Source organism: Hemicordylus capensis, chromosome 5 (genome assembly GCF_027244095.1).
Source record: "Hemicordylus capensis ecotype Gifberg chromosome 5, rHemCap1.1.pri, whole genome shotgun sequence".
Taxonomy (NCBI): Eukaryota; Metazoa; Chordata; class Lepidosauria; order Squamata; family Cordylidae; genus Hemicordylus; species Hemicordylus capensis.
The window spans coordinates 99,362,412-99,375,551 of record NC_069661.1 but is presented as its reverse complement, the minus strand read 5'-3'; the positions used below and the strand labels follow the sequence as shown (position 1 = coordinate 99,375,551).

General features: G+C 46.4%; 1 long non-coding RNA gene across 2 annotated transcripts in view; it reads right to left on the bottom strand.

The window, feature by feature from the left end:
- Positions 1 to 13,140, bottom strand: part of LOC128326476 (uncharacterized) — a 49,826-nt gene that overhangs the window by 18,765 nt on the left and 17,921 nt on the right. Inside the window, exon 3 of one of the 2 annotated variants that reach the window (XR_008308070.1) lies at positions 7,915 to 8,008. This is a non-coding gene — a long non-coding RNA (uncharacterized LOC128326476). The remainder of the gene's footprint in view (positions 1 to 7,914; positions 8,009 to 13,140) is intronic. The other variant, XR_008308069.1, reaches the window with a different exon arrangement.

Below are 13,140 nucleotides of genomic sequence, written 5' to 3'. Positions count from 1 at the left end.
CCTTCTTTTTGCTGCTGTCTGTTATATAGCTGCCCTCCTCCTGGTGATAGGACGCTAGGATGCACATTAGCTAGTCTGTTGGGCCTCACTATCACCTCACATGAACTTAGAGAGGACACCCTAGAACATACCAACCCTCTTCAGCCACTGCACCTTGCAGGGTAGTAGTGAAGAAGATTAATTTTAGGAAACCAGTGTCCACCATTGCTGGTCTTCTCTTTGAAGAACCCAGATGAACTTCTAAGGAACCCCAAGGTTCCCCAGAACACAATATGAAAACCACTGTGCTCATTGTAATTGTGATATTTGTGATGAATCCATTCCTTTATTCAGCTCAGTATGTTAGACTCTCCTGGGTTAATCATGGCCTGGTCCATCCCAGGACATAGACTGGACCAGAAAGACAAAAACAATTTTAGAAGAAAGGATAGTAGTCTGTTGCTTAGATGCAGAGGAGGATCCTGAACATTAAACCCAGCATCTGGCCTGTTCTGCATCCTGATCCTCATTCCTAAGGATCCCTGGCCTTCTGACTACTACAACAATGTCCTAACAAGATCTCTAGGGATATGTGGCACACAAACTGAAGAGAAGTCTCTGGAAACTTTGTAAGTTGTGAATCTCATATTTCCATTTTGAGTCACCATTTTGGAAGCAGCTTAGCTAAGCAGGAATTATGGCTGTTTAAAAAATTATATTAATCATGGCTGCATCTTCATCCCTTCAACCCAATGACAAAATCCCCACTGACTTCAAAGCAGCTAAAGTGCCACCTCAACTTCCCATTAAGACACCTAAAATTAACTATCTGTGCTACTTCTACTCATTGAGGCTGTTCTCAGGACTAGCCTAACCCTGCTTGGGCTTCTCCAGGCAGGGTTAGGCCGGTCGTGAGAAGCATCAGGATACTCACAGATCCTCCCGCTCCCCGCCTGCCTAACTCCCTTAATCAACCTGGCTCTTAACCCAGCTACTGGGTGTCATGTGATTCCTCGGGCTGCATGCAGCCTGAGGAATCACAGAGATGGTTGCATAGAGTGTCTGTCTAAGGGAGGAATCCCCAGTGCAATGTGTGTGCCATGCATTGCATTGAGGGATGCCTGGAGGCCGGAACAACTAGCTCCAGCCCCAGATCCCTCCACCCTGCTCTGTTCTTCACAGAGCTGCATGGAGCATGGCTGCCCATGTGGGTGTGTGGGAGGTGTGTTGAAGAGGACCTGCTGGTCATCTGAGGGGAAGGTAAGTGGAGAACAGCCTTCCCCCCATGCCCACCCTGCCCGCCCAGGGCAATGGTGTGAATCGCCTCATTGTCGGTGTTGTTCCTATACAGTCTGTGCCTGCCTTTCTCAGACGGCAAACCAGAGACAAAACTTGCATAATTCATAAGAAGGTGGATTAAATCAGACTTATTTAATATTTGTACAGTGACTTGAAAATGGAAAGCACCTTACAAATGCTGAGCATTACCAAATAGGTCAGTATTTAACCCAAACCCCTGGTGGAGCTTGATATTATGCATTTTGCGCCTTCATTCTGGTTGGTTAATCCATAATCGGCTTTCCAAATATTTCTTTGACTGGACACAGGCCATCCTAGTACATGAGATTAATGCTGTGCAAGAAAATAAACTATCTTTGGCTGAAACAGCAGACTTGGAACAGCTTAGCCAACAGGCTGCCTACACAAGATGGAAACAAACTGGCACTTCACTGATTACTTGGCTTGCTGAGATAGAAGGAATGGTGTTGCATTCGGGTGTCTTTTGGGGTTTTTGTTTTTGTTTTTTAGATGAGAAAATTAAAGGGTAGTGGATATAGGACAAGCAAATTATGCCAATCAATTAAAAATACATTTAGAAGAGCCTCGGGCAAATATGAACAGAATGAATTTGAGCAGCACAGTAGATGCACACATAGAAGCTTATGAAGATATGTCAGCAGAGTTGCCCAATTCTGATTTATTTATTTAATGATTATTTATTTATTTATTTTAATGCTGAATCTCTAGGGAAGACAAGAGGTGGGACAAGGGACAGAATCAGGGTCGTCTATACAGTAGAGTAAGGACAGAACATAGAGTTAAGGGCAGACTCTTGGATAAGAGCCAGACCACACAAGTAGTAGATCAAGTGGTAGAAGTGTCCCTGGATTGTACTATCTGGGGGTGTTCTCGGAGGCGGTGTCCATGGAGGTTCCCCCTCCCACTGCCAGCCTCCCATCCATCCAAAACCAGCCCGTTCAGCTGTTCTTTGGCCCATTCAGGTCTTTCCCCCAGCCTGGTGGCCATTTTGGAGGCCACCACACCAGCACAATGGACCTCTGCATGGCCTGGGTCATGCCAGGCCACACAGAGGCCCATTGCACAGGTGTGGCAGCCCCTGTGTGTACAGTTCCTCACTCTTGGACTGGGTTCAGAGGCAGCATGGAACTGGTGGTTCAGTTGAGCTGCCACAACCCCAGCATACACACAAGCCCTACTTCCAGTACGGGAAATGATACATTGAGATTGGGTATGATGTACAAACCCACCAATCATGGCATATTTTACTCTACTTGTGGCACAGAACTGGACATCTGTAACTTAGACTTCAATGAAGTGAGTGACAGATTTCCAGTTCCATGTCTCAAGCAAGGCAGACTATGCTAACATTGGTGGGTTCACACGACATACCCAATCTTGGCACATTGTTGTTGGGACTGGAAGATGAGCTCATGCACATGCCCGGGGTTCTGGCAGCTCTGCCAAATTGCTGATTTAGCACTAGGTGTGAAGCTGGCCTTAGTTTCTACCCATAGAAATTCAGTCAGGCCCTCAAATTCTTAGCAAGCATCAGCCTAACCAAGGATAGTTTCTCAGCATCCCACTGGCCACCAGCTCCCAACATTCTGTCACACTTGAATGAGATCCAAAAAACAGAACGTAGGCTGTGGCTATGGAAGTAGGAGCAGGAGGCTTGATTCTTAATTACTGGGGGCAGTAAGAGCAGAGGTTGGGTGTCCCCTCTACTTTCTCCTATGTACATGAATGATTGCCTTTTATTCTGATGGGGAAACAATAGAACTACAACTAGATACAACTCTGCAGCTGTGAGGCAAACCCCACTCATAACCCCTGATCCTGCCTGGGACCTCATGTTGAAAGCAATCGCCTCAGTTCTGGATGGAAGGGTGGGGAGAAGCGGATGTGGGCAAAAGACTGGGATTTGTTATCCTTCCTTCTATCCTTCTTCCTCATGCTCTTCCACCTCCTCTCCCCATCAAACTTGACAGGCCTTTACCTAGTCGGTAACAAATGCCCCTCAGCTGTGCAGAAGGGTGGTCTAAATGTAGCTGGTTTGTTGGAAAGAACAGAAGGATAGGCACACAACCTGCAGCTGATTCCATGTCTGGGTATCCATGTCCCCAGCTTAAACCAGTATGCTTCAAGATGAACAATTTTGACACATAAGGTGTTTCATTCTAATTGCAGTTTTTCAAGGGGAAAAAAAATGTGTCTGCTCTATTAAGCACTCCAGCGGTATCCACTGAATCGAAAACATCTCTCTGTAATTGACGCTGTGTGCAATACATGCCATCCTAGGAAGTGATGTGCCTTTTCCTAATCAGCCCTGGACATCAAAACTGGGGCAGGAAATGAAAAGAAGGACAACACACTTCATAACAAGTGGACAGTTGCATTTGCCTTTGGAAGTCTATGTGCTATGTTAAAAATATAGCATGAGTTGTCCTTTAAAAAAACACACACCTTTTCTTTTTTTCTAAATTTGAAGAAAATATCCACAAAATATTCAGCCAACATTAAGCACTTTTAAATCTGATTGATTTCAACAGAATATCAAAGTGGTTAACTTCTCCTGCATTGTTCCAAGGCATAATATGATTGGTCAATATGGTGAACAGTTAAGTTTTCATGTATAGCTTTCACATATTTTTAATAATGAGAATTATACCATTTTTACACATTATGTGGCATGTCATCCAGTGCACATTTAACCCCTGCTACCTTGGCAAAGAGGCACCTTTTCATGTGGTGATTCTCTTTATTTAGCAGGGGGAGAGTAACTGGCCCTATTCATCCCCGCACAATACCTCCAGTGACTGTTGCTGGTATCTATCTTATATTTCTTTTAGATTGTGAGCCCTTTGGGGACAGGGATCCATCTTATTTATTTATGATTTTTCTGTGTAAACTGCCCTGAACCATTTTTGAAAGGGCTCAGGTATAGAAATTGTATGAAGGCTCAGGTATAGAAATCGAATGGAGATGGAGGAGGAGGAGGAGGAGGAGGAGGAGGAGGAGGAACTGCAGCCAGTCCTATCCCCCTGACAAGTACATCATACATGTACTTGCATATATGTTTATCTTCCACTCATACTTTCCATTTTAGGTGTACAATTAAGACAAATGTACATCTCCTAGACATATAATGAGGTGAGTCCCACAATCGGTGAGGGTTTGCCTTCAGAGGGTTTGCGGGGAGAGAGGGCTTAGCCCGCTCTCTCCACAGACGATCCCCAAATAGTCCAGGGCAGATGGATCGGCAGCCCACACAACTGCCAGCTCCATCACGGAGCCAGCCAGAGCTGCGGGGATAGGGGGCCGTGCGGCCCCCGGAAGTTCCAGGATGCCCCGCGCGAGTGTGCGGGGCATCCTGGAGAGACCCCCAGGGTTTCAGCCTTACACCGGGGGTCTCCTCGAGTGTTGCCACAGCATGGAGCCGTGCCGCAGCAATACAAGATCAAAAAGATGGGGTTAACAGAGCGCTCGCTCCACTAACCTCGGCTAAGGGGAGGGGGAATTAGGAGAGTTTGCTGCCCAGAACTGCGCGGCCCCCATGGCAGCAGACGATCAGCAAAAAGCAGGCTAGGCTCCCTTAGCTCACTTTTTGCTGATCGTGAGAATCTTCTCAATGTGTGAACTGGGCCTGAGCACTTATTTAACAAGGCTAACAAAAACCCAGGTTAATGCATGCATGGTGGCAGGAGAATCAAATGGCAAGCATAGACTCAATATACAAGATATACAAACAGCCTCATAAAAAATCCTCCAATGGGTCAGTTTGGGGCCAAATACAATTGTCTGAAAGGGCCTAGAGATTGATGGGGAATCTTTGGCTGGTATAACATTTATGTTGAGCACTATGTGTTATTAAATAAATCTGTTCCAGGGAAACGCTTGAAATGAAAAAAAGAGAAAAAAACAGCAAGCCTTTGGCTCATCTGCTGGAGCCAACGCACCCACATGGCGACACAGACGATTAGCAACTTGTCAGCGATTGCATAAATAAAATACATTTATCTTGGAGGAGCTGCTTGCTTATTTCATTTCAGTTTGAAAAGGTTTCAATTTCCTCTTCCCCATAAAAATCACTATACTTCCAGAGCTAAATTTTGAAAAACTGAGAACTTGGAGTTTCTTTAAATATCATGCAGTACAGTCCTTCCTTAAAGTATACCACTTTAGAATACATTGAGGGGAGTGTACCCTGTAACAGGGATTTCCAGATGTTGTTGACTACAGTTCCCAGAATTCCCAGCTACAATGGCCTTTGGCCAAGCATTCTGGGAATTGTAGTCAACAACATCTGGGAATCCCTGTTACAGGAAACACTGATTGGCAGTTTTCTGTTTGAATTATCTCATATAAGAATTCCCACAATCAGAAGACTAGCAGAACATGGGTTTTAAGCATATCCCCCCCACCCACCTTTTTAACATGGGAGGATTCAAACATATGATTTCCCTCTACCTAAAGCCTGAAGTGGTTCAATCGAGAAATGATAGTATCACATGCTATTTCTATGTAGATGGATTTGTGTGAGAGAGAAATTTCACATGTCTGCTCTTCATGCTTACTGCAGCTTTCATCTGAAGAGACAAATGCTGTAAGCATGATTGCCCCTTTTTTCAGTATCAGGAGGCTGGGGCCTACCAGTCTCCCAATCACAGAAATAGGAGCAATCACAGTGTTTGTCTTTTTAGACCAATGCTGCAGTAAGTGTAAAGAGTGGGGTCGGGAGGGTGAGTGGCGGGCCAGGGGCGGGACTTCCCACCTGCTTGCCCCAGTGTAAGTATGTACAGAAGCATTCAGTGAACATCCAAACAGGTGTTAACAGGCTAACAGCTGCTAACCCAAAACTTAGCAGTCATGAGATAAGGGGACAAGTACATGTGTGGATTGCTAATTGGTTGAAGGACAGGAAACAGAGGGTAGGTATAAATGGAGAGTTTTCACAATGAAGAGAAGTAAGAAGTAGGGTCCCCCAGGGATCTGTACTGGGACCGGTGCTTCTTAATTTATTCATAAATGATCTAGAAGTTGGGGTAAGCAGCGAGGTGGCCAAATTTGCAGATTACACCAAACTATTTAGGGTAGTAAAATCCTAAACAGATTGTGAGGAGCTCCAAAAGGATCTTTCCAAACTGGGGGAGTGGGCGACAAAATGCCAGATGTGGTTCAGTGCTGGCAAGTGTAAAGTGATACACATTGGGATGAAAACCCCAACTTCACATATTTGCTGATGGGATCTGAGCTGTCAGTAACTGACCAGGAGAGGGATCTTGGGGTCGTGGAGGACAGCTCACTGAAAATGTCGACTCAATGTGCAGCAGCTGTGAAAAAGACCAATTCCATGCTAGGGATCATTAGGAAGGGGACTGAAAATAAAATGGCTAATATTATAGTGACCTTATACAAAACGATGGTGCAGCCACACCTGGAGTACTGCGTACAATTGTGCTTACCAGCAGGCCTGCAGCACTCCCCACACCCATTCTTGCAGTGGTGGTGGTGGCAATATCTAGCCTCTACACATGCGCAGAGGCCATTTTTGTGGTCAGCGTGTTGCTTACTATGCCACAAATGGCCTCTGCCCATGCATGGAGGCCAGATATTGCTGCTGCTGCTGCCACCGCAAGGATGAGGGCATCCCAGCAGGCCTGCTGGTAAGCGCCTTCTATTTTACTATTAAAGACACCTCTCACTCACCACTCTCCCTGCCTCCCTCCTCACCCTTTACAAAAGCCTTTTTTTACTCCTCACTGGATTCCCCTTTACAGCCGCTTGAACCAGTGAACAGTTTTGAGTGGGTTCGGCTGGATGGACTGGCCAGTCGGTCCAACCGAACCGGTTCACAGATCATGGTCAAATAGAATTGAAATTCAAGTCAATCTGAATTTGGACCGAACCACAAAAATTGGCTCTGTGTACACCCCAACACACACACACACACACACACACACCCCAGAACTGAGGACCAAAATACCATTAGGTGCTTCATTTCCTAAACAAGAGGTGCTGGGATTTAAACCTTCCCATGGAAATCTACAGCCTTTTTTCCTAGATGGAGAACTTTTGATTATTCACTAGTGAGGGAAAGCAACTCTGCTCATGCATGGTGGCATTCTAAGTTTATACATACTTGTATATTCCAGAAATGAACCATAGCATTGTGGGGCGGGGGGAGTTTCTGGAACAACTAAGTCCTGGTGAGCCTGGGGTCAGAATTAATCTTCGAGTCAGAATGATATTTATCCCAGAGAAGACAACCATCCCATACACCTACATAAAAAGAGAGCCAGCGTGGTGTAGTGGTTAGAGTGCTGGACTAGGACCGGGGAGACCCGAGTTCAAATCTCCATTCAGCCATGATACTCTGGGCCAGTCACTTCTCTCTCAGCCTAGCCTACTTCACAGGGTTGTTGTGAAAGAGAAACTTAAGTATGTAGTACTCTGGGCTCCTTGGAGGAAGAGCAGGATATAATAATAATAATAATAATAACAACACAAATATTATTATTTCATTCTTTCCTACTTCCCCCACTCCCTGAGCATCTGTGCCCTGCTCTATGTATGATTCTAAAGCCAGCATTTTTTCCGTGCATTGAGTGGATCCAATAAAGATGTTATCTTTACCTACTTCACCCAAAATGATGGAAGCTTTAGAAATCTCAATTCCACATTCTCAGCTCACTGAGCAAGGGAGTATACGGAGCATGGATCAGGGGGGCTGAAACAGAAGGATAAATGTTATCTTTGTTGAGCTACTGAGCAAGGAAAAGAGTCAGCGACAAAATAGATTGTTCATGGAAGTCTGATTAATCAGAATAAAATTGCTTGTAGGAGGTCAGAATAGATAATAACAAAACTATACACTAGTGTACTTGTATTCATTCTTGAAGAGGCACAGTGAGTTCCTTTAGCTGTAAGTATGTTTATGTCTACTTAGTTATTTAGAGAATTGGCTAAATCCAATAACTAGTGAAGGGCCTCATTTGAACCAGGTAGGGATAATCCGAACAGCCCCCGCCCCCATTTTCTCTGCCCCATTCACAGGTGGCAAAAATGAGAGGCATTTTCTGCAAATTTGTGTGGGGCAGGGCTGAGAAATTATCTGAAAGTCTTTTTGAAAGGGTGAGTTGCCACTGGTTGGCAGTGGCAGCCCTTTCCTTTTTCCTTTTAAGGGTGGGTTGTCTTGTTTTGTTTTTTGGCTTCCTCTTTCGTAGCTGAGCAGCAGTGAGCGAGATCTTCTCAGCAGCTGGCTGACTCCTGCTCTCCATCATTATTTCCCCACAGAATGCCTCTGCAATTCCAAAGGGGCTTCTGGGGTGGTGTGGGGGGGATGGCAGCTACCAGTGTGGCAGAAAAATCATGGATGGTAGGAGCCAGACACTGAAAAGAACTCTGCCATTGTTGCTGTCACCACCACTTCCACCAAAGAGATGGATGGTGGGGGGGGGGGCAGGTGCCACCAACCAGAAGTGAGCCACCTCCAAAACCTTTGAAGAATTTCTCAACCCCCTGCTCCCAAAATCACTCCAGTTTTCTGCTTCTGCTTCTCCCCCCAAATTCCTCCCAGACCCCTGAGTTCAAGCTAAGAACAATTGAGGTCGTTCACACGACCATTTCTGGGGTGGTGAGGGCGGGTGGGGGAGCAGAAGGAACCTACCTTCCGCCCAGATGATCACAGATTGAATGTGTGGCATGCAGCTGGAACAGCCACATGATCCACACTGCTGTGAGTAGTGCAGATCTCTGAAGACCAGGAAAATGAAGCCCAGCCTCCAGATATCCCTTAATGCACCACACAAGGAGCATGGTGCGTTGAGGGATTCCCCCTTAAGCTGGGCACTCTAGGCTCCTGGCTCTGTGTCTGTTAGAAGTGTGAGCACTGTAAGATATTCCCCTCAGGGGATGGAGCCGCTCTGGGAAGAGCATCTAGGTTCCACGTTCCCTCCCTGGCATCTCCAAGATAGGGCTGAAAGAGATTCCTGTCTGCAACCTTGGAGAAGCTGCTGCCAGTCTGTGAAGACAATACTGAGCAAGATAGACCAATGGTCTGACTCAGTATATGGCAGCTTCCTATGTTCATATGTTCCTGTTCGGGCTGCCTGTGGCCTGAGCAGACACACGACCTTGGACCTGGCTAAAAGGGTACACTTGTGGCCTTTTACCCAGATAAAAACCCAAGCAAAAAGCTACCTGGGGGAGGGGGGCAGTGCCAGGATCAGCCCCAATCCCTGCACTTCACACAAGAAGCTCTACCCAGTAGGTCTGCCAAGCCTGGCTAGTGCTGCTCATGTGAACAGCCTCATTATGTGATCATTTCTAGCTCAGCACAAGGGCTTACCAGCAACTCCAGCCTCTTTTTTTAGAACGAAAGAGAGAAAGAAAGTACAAGCAGCTGGTTCACAGAGGCATGCTTATTGCTTGATTGTTCGGCACTGGATCCTTCACAGGTGAATGTGTGAAGTGGCTATTTGTAGTGCTCATTCTATGATGGTTGATTTGCACATCACTTAAGCTCTATCCATAGGTTATGAACACCAGCCGTGCTCATGCTTGCAACTGAACTGGAAAAGTGAAAGGAAGTCCTGCCCCGCACTGTCACTCACCCCTCCAGCTGTCCCGTTCATACCTACGGCCCCTTTTTTGTCACCCCCTTTGTCCATGAGCTGTGACCTGGATTACCCAAGCTTCAGCTCTCAGAAGCACCAGCCATCAAGCTTATGGCATCTCCTCTTTCAGACAAATGGAGCTGTAAGTGTGGACAGGCCAGCTGAAAGGGGTGAGTGACAGCACAGGGCGGGACTTCCTCCCCATTTCTGAAGTTGTAAGCAAATAAAGGCTTGTGTGCTACAGTCAACAAGTGGTACAATCAGAAATGTGCAGGGTGAACTGGATCTAAGTTTCCAGTCCTTGTCATGGTGAGAACTGGGGAAAGAATTAAAACATGCAGCAGTTTCCACCAAATGCTCATCCCTCAGATACAGTGAAGGAAGCAAAACACCTGACATGATGAGCACCAGAATCTTCATCCATATGTGGATCCCTAGCAGGCTAGACTTTTACCTGCAAACAGGTGCTGCTCACACAGTCTGGATCCAAACCCAACTCCTATATGCACTGGCAACTTGAGCTCCCCCCCCCCCCCGCTTCAGCAAGGATCCATTCTGTTCTGCATGTGCACACACACATGTGCACGCACATGGGCACAGACACACGCACATTTGATGCAAAAGATGGGGAACAGCCTTTCCTCTTTGAGGTTTTGCTCCATTGCAGCCTCCTTCTCTGTTTCCTAAACAAATAAATGGCACAAAAAAGTGCCTTTGGCTCCATTCGCTTGAGCGGGGCTGGCCCTAGGGGTTTTGGTGCCCGAGTGGAAGTATGACTTTGGTGCGCATGCACACACAGTTAAGATTGTATTCCGTAATCTACAGGTTATAATTTTAACTGAATGGGGGTTGGGTCATACTTGGCACTGGCACTGGCTGTGGCAGGGGGCAGTGAGGAGGGAGCAAATATCTTTTGATTGATTGATTGATTGATTTTCTATACCGCCCTTCCAAAAATGGCTCAGGGCGGTTTACACAGAGGAATAAATAAAATAAAATAAAATAAAATAAAATAAAATAAAATAAAATAAAATAAGATGGATCCCTGTCCCCAAAGGGCTTGCAATCTAAAAAGAAACATAAGACCCCAGCAACAGTCACTGGAGGTACTGTGCTGGGGGTGGATAGGGCCAGTTACTCTCCCCCTGCTAAATAAAGAGAATCGCCACATTAAAAGGTGCCTCTTTGCCAAGTTAGCAAGGGTTAGCTGCTGCCCCGTGCCACTGCCCAGCTCCACATTCTTATGGATTTTAAAAGGTTTTTACTCTTTCCTCACTGCCTCCCTCACCCCAGCCACCATGCAGAGGGTGGCTATTCATGACAGGGGTGGTGGTGTCTGGGCTCACACCACGTCCTCCGAGAACTGGTGTGTGAGGTGACTGCCTAGGTCTGCCTAGTGCATGAGCCAGCCCCGTACTTGTGTGGAATTAAGGGAAAGAGGGTGGTGCAATCCAGAGGGAGACCTTTCCCTTCATTTGCAGTCCATGTTTTCTCAATTATATTTGGGAAACCACAGACTAAAGGGTGGCCATGGTGGCCAAACCCAGTAGCCAGCACAGGTAGCTTTCAGACAGAGCAGAATTCCTGGGACGCCAGGCTAATCTGGATTTTTAAAAAAGGAAAAATACAGTTTCCTCCAGACCATGGCCACCCTTCAGATAATAGGAAATATTGCTATTTGGCTGCTTGGGTAAAGGGGGAACAAAAATAATTCAATTCAGTCTGGAGGAAACTGTATTTTCCCTTTTTAAAAATCCAAATTAGCCTGGAGTCCCAGGAATTCTGCTCTGACTGAAAGCTGCCTGTGCTGGCTACTGGGTTTGGCCACTTCTGGCTATGTGCATGCAGCCTTTGTCAAATAACAGCAAACAGTTTGGGAAGGGAAGTGGAGGGCTGGATTGAATTCTCTCTGTTCTCCCTTTACCCAAGCAGCTAAATGGCATTATTGCCTATTACCTGAACACACAGTTCTAATTGCTGCATTTCTGTGCAGCTGGATCAGGACCCAAAGGTTTCCAAGGGCATGAATTCAGCCATAGCTGCCCAAGAGTTCCAGCAATCTTGATCAAAACTGACTCAGAAGCTCCTTGGTCCAGACACAGTGTAATCTAGAGGTCCCTTGATTTTGCGAGACCCAAGGCATTGTCGCTGATGCCCATTCCATCTCATGAGGATCTGGCTTCAGCTCCTTATGCAACCAAGGACCACATATTAAATTTGGATACAAATATAAGCCTCTAGATGAGATGGATTTGGAGGAAACAATCTCCTACAGTCAGGACTACTAGAGGTGCTGTCCTGAGCACTTTAGAGGAGGGTTAGGATGCAGATAGCCTGATCTTAAGGGGAAGGCATGTATGATTCTCTGGCCCAGGTAGCCATTTAGTGAGAGAAACTGCTGGGATCAGCTTTGCCTTGGAACCTGGGTTATTTATCCAAGGGAGAACATTGCATTGGTGATGACACCCTCAGCCCAAGGGTGTACCTGGGTGCAGATCTCATTCATTCTTTCATGAAGTTGTAGCTAAATGGAACCCATTCCTCATGTTTTGCCTTATTTCCAGGTGTGGGTATAAGCAGCAGGTGAACCTCAGTGAAACTCACATAGGCTTCTGCTCGCTGACATCAGAACAGAACTGCATTGCCAGAGTGGAATCTAGGCCATCATTTTGCTTCCACCTGCGGTCAGCCAGATGCCCCTGGGAACTCACCAATGGGGTCTGAAGGGGAGAACTTGTGGTTTGTTCCCACCATCTGATCTTCATTTATGCTCCCTGTGGACATGGAGGTTGCTTGACCTAACTCTAATGATTTCTCATCAAGCTGTATCATCCATGTGGCCCTGTGTTGCCATTATTATTCTGCCTCTTCAACTCCTGATTCAGGAGAGACAGGGAAGTAAGCAAACACACCGGTGCAGACCAGCTGGGGTCATGGATCACTGAAGCATCTGGCTTCTTCCTGGCAAGAGGCAGCCTACTTGTTAGCAATTAGCTCTTCATTAGTATTCCAAAAATGTTTGGAAGCAGAAGATGCATTAACCTTTCTAAAGGGAGGCTTTCCTGCACACTCTCAAAAGCTGGTTTAGTGGAGGCAAGAATAAGCAAGGAGTGCTTCCTAGTGGCTTCCCTACATTTCACATGGAGACAACAGTGCTGAATGCGGGGACCCCTCTTGCAGGTCCCTCTGCTCCAGGTCTTCTAGCCCAGCCTTCCTTTTTTAAGCATGCCCCAGGCCACCCTTC